General features: G+C 30.7%; 3 non-coding genes across 3 annotated transcripts; 2 read left to right on the forward strand and 1 right to left on the reverse strand.

The window, feature by feature from the left end:
- The first annotated feature begins 715 nt into the window (after positions 1–715).
- TRNAS-GGA (transfer RNA serine (anticodon GGA)) lies at positions 716–803 on the forward strand. Its single transcript has one exon. It is a non-coding gene; the product is annotated as a tRNA-Ser (tRNA).
- A 1,105-nt stretch (positions 804–1,908) lies between these two features.
- On the reverse strand, positions 1,909–1,981 carry TRNAT-UGU (transfer RNA threonine (anticodon UGU)). Its single transcript has one exon. It is a non-coding gene; the product is annotated as a tRNA-Thr (tRNA).
- Positions 1,982–3,817: 1,836 nt separating this feature from the next.
- TRNAF-GAA (transfer RNA phenylalanine (anticodon GAA)) lies at positions 3,818–3,890 on the forward strand. The gene has a single exon. It is a non-coding gene; the product is annotated as a tRNA-Phe (tRNA).
- The last annotated feature ends 4,328 nt before the right edge of the window (positions 3,891–8,218 follow it).

The following is an 8,218-nucleotide window of genomic DNA, read 5'->3' on the forward strand; positions in this document are numbered from 1 at the left end:
ATTCCTGTTAGTCCCAATCTCGATAAGCCATGGATATAGATAGATACAAAGTTTTCGTGTCCTTGATTCCCAAGCGTAGTGCTTCTTTCCCAATGTTGCCTATCAGTACTAGTAATTTGGGGTTGACCTAACCCCATAAGTATAGGTATAACCTTTCGCTTAATACTAGAAACCTAAAATTCAAGCATATAAGGCTTCATTAATCGAGGATACACGACAGAAGGAATTAATCCTTTTATTTACAAATTTCACCTTCAACACGCGTGGGGTTTTTCCATTCCATTTTTTTTTGACCGAAATCGGTCAAAAAAAATGGAATCAAATCACACCATCTCTGTAATAAGTGAATGCCCTTTTTTCTCCTGAAGTTGTCGGAATTATTCGTAATAAGATATTGGCTACAATTGAAAAGGTCTTATCTATAAAATTTTCATTTATCCGAGATCTAGGCATAGGTAGAAATCCATTCTATAATTTAATTAATCATGGTGTGAGAAATCAATCCCACAAATAAAGGAATTGTATAATTATAATACAGTGCGAAATAACGTAAAAATGAACTCATCAATCAAATTTGTTTATCCTAAGACCTTGTAGGAGGTTTTTTTTTAATTTTACTTTGTATTTTTATAGTTTGAATAGGTTTTATGCATTTATGAAAAATAGGATTGATTCACTATTCAACATTCAACCGGTTTCTGGGCATCATTATATAGGAGAGATGGCCGAGTGGTTCAAGGCGTAGCATTGGAACTGCTATGTAGGCTTTTTGTTTACCGGGGGTTCGAATCCCTCTCTTTCCGAATCTTTACCAAATTCATCAATATTACTCATCCCAATGCATACCATTATTTCATATTTCAAATTTGTTTGTTGATATGGACAACTTTATATTCCTCATTTTTCGGTAATACAAAAAATAGTGGATAACGGGTGGGCAAGGAATAAAAATTTTCGCATATCCATGTCTATGATATATGAATAGCAGAAAATCCTTGTAAAAAAAACTCTTGTTATTTTAGTTAAGTTTAAGTTTGACGAGAATAATATTCTACAACCAGTAATTCATTTATTTTCAAACCAACCCATTTATTATCTATTATTTGATTAATTAAACCTTTATATTGGAAAGGGTGAACAGTCAAATGATTTGGCAATTTCTCATGGGGGGCTGAATCAAAATAATTTTGAATAAGAGTTTTAGATTTTTGTTCATCCTTTGCTGTAATAATATCTTGAGGTTTACAACGATAACTTGGTATATCCACTATACGACCATTAACTAAAACATGTCTATGGTTTATAAATTGGCGGGCTTGAGGAATAGTCGCAGCCATACCCAATCGAAAAAGTATGTTATCCAAGCGCATTTCAAGTAGTTGTAATAAAACCTGACCAGTTGATCCTTTAGCTTTTCCGGAGATACGAACGTATTTAAGCAATTGTCGTTCTGTAAGACCATAATGAAAACGCAATTTTTGTTTTTCTTCTAAACGAATACGATATTGAGATTTTTTACTGAAGCGCAATTGATTTCGAAATTCGTTTTTGACTGTTGGCCTTTTACTAGTAAGTCCTGGTAAATATCCTAGACGACGTATTTTTTTGAAACGAGGTCCTCTGTAACGTGACATAAAAACTCCTTTTTTAAAATGAAAAATCTTATAAATCGAAATGAAAACTAAACGAAATGAAAAATATTATAGAATTCTAAATGAAGCGAAATCTACTAAAGTTTTATAGTACAAAGAAGAATTAGATGAATTTTATCAATATCCGAATTTATTGTATATAAAAGAATACAAAAAAGTAGGTTAATTTCTTGATTTCTTCCGCAGAGATCGAACTCTCCCAATTTTTTATTTCTAAAAAAGATATTATCAATTATGTAAAAAACAAATAGAGAAAAGCCGGTTATCGGATTCGAACCGATGACCATCGCATTACAAATGCGATGCTCTAACCTCTGAGCTAAACCGGCTAATGTAAACGAAATATACATATGCAGAAGAATTGAATGGGATCTTAGTTATCAATTTTTAGTTATTTATAACAAAATTCAAATTAATACAAACATCAAAAATAGAGAAAGAAAATATAGAAAATCAAACCCAATTTTTATTATTTCTATTATTTATTTTATCTGATAACATAAAGTGCAAGATAATAATTAATATTATATTAATATAATTTATTTAATATAATTTATTTCGATCTACTATTCTAGATATATATTATTAAATTGATTTCTTTCAAAAAGATTATTTATTAGTACTTAAAGTAAATTTGAATAAATATAAATTTTAGTAAATATTTATTAAGGAATTCCATATTTCTAAGTAAATGTCTAATTCTATATTATATTCAATTAAAAGAATGGTTTTTTTTAGCCACTAGATTCGTTTTAGTTATATAAATTGTATATGAATAAATGGATTGTTTATTTTCTTTTTTTTTTTAAGCAAAAACAAAAAAAAAAAAAGAATCGACCATTCGAGTATTCTAAATTGTATGAAAAAAGAAGATAAGTAGGTACATAGAAGATAAGTAGATATGTGGTCTATATCTGTGTATATTGAATTGTTAATATATAGATATTAGAATTAGTTCTGATTCAAACAAATAAAGGTATCCAATATAGATGAAATAAAATCTATAAAATTGGAGAAAGGGGTTTTTAATATTTAATAAAATAATATGTATTTAATGAATTCAAAAGTTCCCGCATAATTCTCATAATAGAAATGAAAAAAAAAGCATTCTATTATAATCAGATTCAAATAAAAAAAAAGATGGGGATATGGCGAAATTGGTAGACGCTACGGACTTAATTGGATTGAGTTTTGGTATGGAAACTTACCAAGTAATAATTTTCAAATTCAGAGAAACCCTGGAATTCACAATGGGCAATCCTGAGCCAAATCCTGTTTTCTGAAAACAAATAAAAATTCAGAAAGTGATAATAAAAAAGGGATAGGTGCAGAGACTCTATGGAAGCTGTTCTAACAAACGAAATTGACGACTTTTTTTATTGCATTAGTAAAAGAATCCTTTCACCAAAATTACAGGAATGGATCAAAGATAAACATTTAGAAACATATATATATACTGAAATACTCTTTCAATTTGTTACTTTTTATTTTATTATTGAAGATCTATTTGTGATAAAAATATTCACAAATGAAAAATGTGAATCAAATCAATTCGAAGTTGAAGAAAAGATGGAATATTTATTGATGAAATTATTCACTTCATCATAATCGGCTAAAACCCTTGAAGAACTGATAAATCAGATGAGAATAAAGATAGAGTCCTATTCTACATGTCAATACCGACAACAATGAAATTGAAAGTAAGAGGAAAATCCGTCGACTTAAGAAATCATGAGGGTTCAAGTCCCTCTATCCCCAAAAATACTTTTTCATTTTCTAATTTTTTTCCTATATCCTCTCTATCTTGAAGTCCTTATTTATGTGTTTTATTCGATTTATTATTTCCCAACGAAATTGGAATTTTTATTTTCATCAATTTCCTATCTATCATAATTTTCTTATCTATCATAATGACAAGGGACGAGTTTTGGAATAGATATAAATATATATGTGAAACACATAGAATTTTTTTTAATCAGAAATGTATAAATTAATATCTTATTTTTTAGCAAGGAATTTTCATATGCGTAATTAACGATTAACAATAAAAAATAATTATTACTGCGGAAACTCACTTACAAACTTTTTTTTTACTTAGTTGATATAGATTCATTAACATAGATTTTAAAAATCTTTTAAAATCAAAGTATTAAGCTTCAAGAATGGTCGGGATAGCTCAGTTGGTAGAGCAGAGGACTGAAAATCCTCGTGTCACCAGTTCAAATCTGGTTCCTGACACAAGATTCATTTGTATGAGTATCTATCCCCCATATTCATTTTAATGAATATGGGGGATAGATACTCATACAAATTTGTGTTCTTCTAGATTCTGATACATAACATATTTCTTTGATCTATTTAGGTATCTGTAGATATACTTTTCCTAGATGATTAAAGAATAGATGCAATTTTTTATTAGGTATATTCGCTTATCTATAGTATCTATATATATATAGATATAGATATATAGATAATGAATTCTTTATCTATTTTTTTCCTTTTTTTTCTGCGATACAAAAAAAGGTTTCTATTTCCATAATATTCGAGTGGTTTAATTAGTTGGTTAAAAGACCTAAAAGTCGAAGTTCTGGGGTGGAGTGAGAATATTAAGAATTCATCTGAGAAGGATTACCAAAATAGAATCGAGCCCTTTTCTTTGTGTTTTTTTTTTCGTGGCCGTATAATTGATGGTGATGTGCACGTTATATAGTTTATTATAAAGATAAAGAATTAGTTTATTATAAAGATAAAGAATTTTTGCAGTTCATCCTATTTCTTTTATTGGCTTGGCTGATAAGAACTCAGTATTGTTTTTGTTTTAGAATCTTAAGAAACTCCTATCCATCCTATTTTAAACCCTATAATTATTCATTCTATTATTTCTGAATTTTGTGATTTCTCACATAATAATATCTGAATGCAACTTCCATTACTCTGCCTGATTTAATGTCAATCAATTATTTTGTCTGATCTATAACAGAATGTACTTATATTCTTTGACTGGGGTTGCAGAAGTTTGGATTAGTTTATTATTTTTATCATTTAGTGAGCATCTTGTATTTCATAAAAATTTGGAGCAATATAATCTTTACGCAAAGGCCATCCTATCCAATTTTCGGGCATTAAAATACGTCTTAGACGCGGATGACTATCATAAGAGATTCCCAACATATCATAAGATTCCTTTTCTTGAAAATCCGCACTTTTCCAAACCCAAAAAATCGAAGGAATTCTGGGATTTTTTCTTGATACAAATATTTTTATGCATACCTCTTCGGGTTGATTTATACCATACTCTATTCTTGTAAAATGATATACACTAGCTAAGAGTCCTCCGGGTGCTACATCATAGGCACATTGAGAACGTAGATAATTGTAACCATATACATATAAAATGACAGCAATGGAATGCCAATCCTCGGGCTTTATTTGTAAAGTCTCTATTCCTAGGTAATCGAAACCCAAGGATCTATGAATTAGTCCATGTTTGACTAGCCAAGAAGACAAACGACCTTGCATTTTTTGCTTCTCCTAAATTTTTTTTATGAGTTTGGTATTAGTATTTTCTATTACGATGAAATTTTTAAAATACGATGAAATTTTTAAAAAAGGAATTGCTTTTTATTATTGTACTTTAAAAAAATGTGTCAGACGATATCTCTGAAGTAGATGGCGGTTGATAGAAAAATTCTTGACCATAATTGTCAGTATAAGTACTGTATCCAACATGAAACTTATGGTTGGTAGTAAAACATCTATTCTCTCGTTGAAAACTCATTGGATCTTCATATATTTCTCGAGATATTTTCTTACGAAGTTTTGTTATAGCATCTATAATGGCCTCCGGTTTAGGTGGACAGCCCGGCAAATATACATCTACAGGAATTAGCTTATCTACGCCTCGAACAGTACTATAAGAATCGGTACTAAACATCCCCCCCGTAATTGTACAGGCTCCCATAGCAATAACATATTTAGGTTCGGGCATTTGTTCATATAATCGAACTAAAGAAGGGGCCATTTTCATAGTTACAGTGCCCGCTGTTAAAATTAGGTCCGCCTGCCTAGGACTCGATCGTGGTACTAGTCCATAACGATCAAAATCGAATCGTGATCCTATTAATGAAGCAAATTCAATGAAGCAACAACTCGTACCATAAAGAAGCGGCCATAAACTGGATAATCTTGACCAATTTGAAAAATCATTTAATGTCGTTGAAATAACTGAATTTTGGGTTGTTTGATCAAGTAAGGGAAACTCAATGGAATTCATAATTGTCTCAATATTTTTTTTTCTAATTGTCTAAATAGTCAAGAATTAAGACCATTCTAATGCCCCCTTTCGCCATGCATAAACTGAACCAACAATTAGGATAAGCACGAATAAGAAAGCTTCTAAAAATACGGATACCCCTAATACATCGAAACTCATTGCCCATGGATAAAGAAAAACCGTTTCAACATCAAAAACAACAAAAATGAGAGCAAACATATAATAACGGATTCGAAATTGTAACCAAGCATCGCCTATTGGTTCTATTCCGGATTCATAACTAGAAAGTTTTTCCGGTCCCTTGCTAATGGGGGCTAAAATTCCAGAAATTAGAAATGCCAAAATAGGAATCAAACTTGATATTATTAGAAATGCCCAAAAAATATCATATTCGTAAAGAAGAAACATAAAAGTACTCCTCTGAATGTAGAAAATATACCAAATTCATTTTCATTTTTAGTCTAAAGTCTCCATTTTTTTAGACTAGCTGAATATACTAATATTAATATTATTCTATCGAATATGAATATGTTCGAATAGAAAGTTACAAATTGTTTTTTTTTTAGTAATAGTCTTAGTAATGAGATCTATTCGATCCAAAATAGTATTAATATTATTAGTATCTGTAGGAATATTAGGGCTATACGGACTCGAACCGTAGACCTTCTCGGTAAAACAGATCAAACTAATTATTATCTAAATGATTTAAATTGTTTTCAAAACCCAACATGCATTTTTTTTTGCATTGAGCTTTTTCATTAACTGATAAAAATATTAGTTAGTCCACCATCTTTTTTTTTTTTTACAGTAAAGAATAAAGAGATGATTCCCTATGCTCTTCTTTTTTATTTGTATAACAATCAAAGAGCACTACCAAAGTGTTTCAAAGAAGGATTATCTTGACGTAGGTCTGCTTCTGGCCTAGATCAACTTAAGTTAAATGGACTCTTTATCCACCTACTAAAATTAAAATAGAAGATAAGAAATGACACTTCATACACCTTAAAGTTCATAAAATAGGAAGAAAAGATAATCTTTTTTAGGTCCCTATACCCTTTATGTTTAGCATTGACGAGAAATGGGTATTCACCTTATCAATATCTCAAATCAATTATGGATTCGATTTTATGGCTAAACCCTTTGTCAGGCTAGTGTTCTCTTGTTTTGTTCCTTAAAATGGAGTAAGACACCGATTTCTTACTATAAGATAAACTTTTTTAATTACAAGATGAACTCCTCTGAAAAAAAGCATTGGCGCTCGTGTAAACGAGGTGCTCTACCTAACTGAGCTACAGCCCTTGTGTTTTTGATACATATTTTATCATAGTATGAAGATAATTGCTTGTCAAGATGAATATTACATGATCGAATCCCTTGAACGGGGGTTGGTATTGCTTATCAGTAATTTTACATTTATAATCAATTAATCTGATAGATGGGTACTCTTCTTTTTTTTTTTTTGAGGAGGAGTCCTAAATTACCTACTTAACTCAGTGGTTAGAGTATTGCTTTCATACGGCGGGAGTCATTGGTTCAAATCCAATAGTAGGTAAGGTATAGTTATAACTTATTAGATACCTTTGACTGTGGTATCTAATAAGCTTTTCTACTTACTTTTTTCTTCTGACTGTTTCTTTTTTCTTTTTATTGTTTTCGGATATTGGGACGCATCAATTTCAACTTGTTATGAAATAACATTGATAGCCTCTACTCGTGTTCTAGCTCGTCTAAGAGCTAGATTTGCCTCAATTGTTTGTCTCTTGCCTTCAGCCTTATTCAAATTAGTTTCTGCTATTTCAAGAGTTTGCTGTGCTTCTTGTGGATCAATGTCACTACCCTTTTCCGCATCATTTACTAAAACAGTTATCTCATTATTATTTATTCTAGCAAACCCCCCCATCAGAGCCATTGTTAACCATTGGTCTTTAAGACGTATTCTCAAAATACCTATATCGACAGCTGAGGCAATAGGCGCATGATTAGGTAATACTCCAATTTGTCCGCTATTAGTAGGTAAAATGATTTCCTTCACTTCTGAATCCCAAACAATTCGATTGGGGGTCAATACACAAAGATTTAAAGTCATTTCTTCAAATTGCTCTCCGTTTCTAAGTTCGTAGCCTTCGCAGTAGCTTCATCGATATTACCTACCAAATAAAAGGCTTGTTCAGGAAGACCGTCTAATTCTCCAGAAAGAATCAAATTAAACCCTCTAATTGTTTCTACTAGACCAACATATTTTCCAGCCGAACCGGTAAAAACTTCTGCTACGAAAAAAGGTTGTGATAAGAAA

Source organism: Vigna unguiculata, unplaced genomic scaffold (genome assembly GCF_037176805.1).
Source record: "Vigna unguiculata cultivar grain cowpea cultivar isolate G323 ecotype 2 unplaced genomic scaffold, ASM3717680v1 ptg000414l, whole genome shotgun sequence".
Classification (NCBI taxonomy): domain Eukaryota; kingdom Viridiplantae; phylum Streptophyta; class Magnoliopsida; order Fabales; family Fabaceae; genus Vigna; species Vigna unguiculata.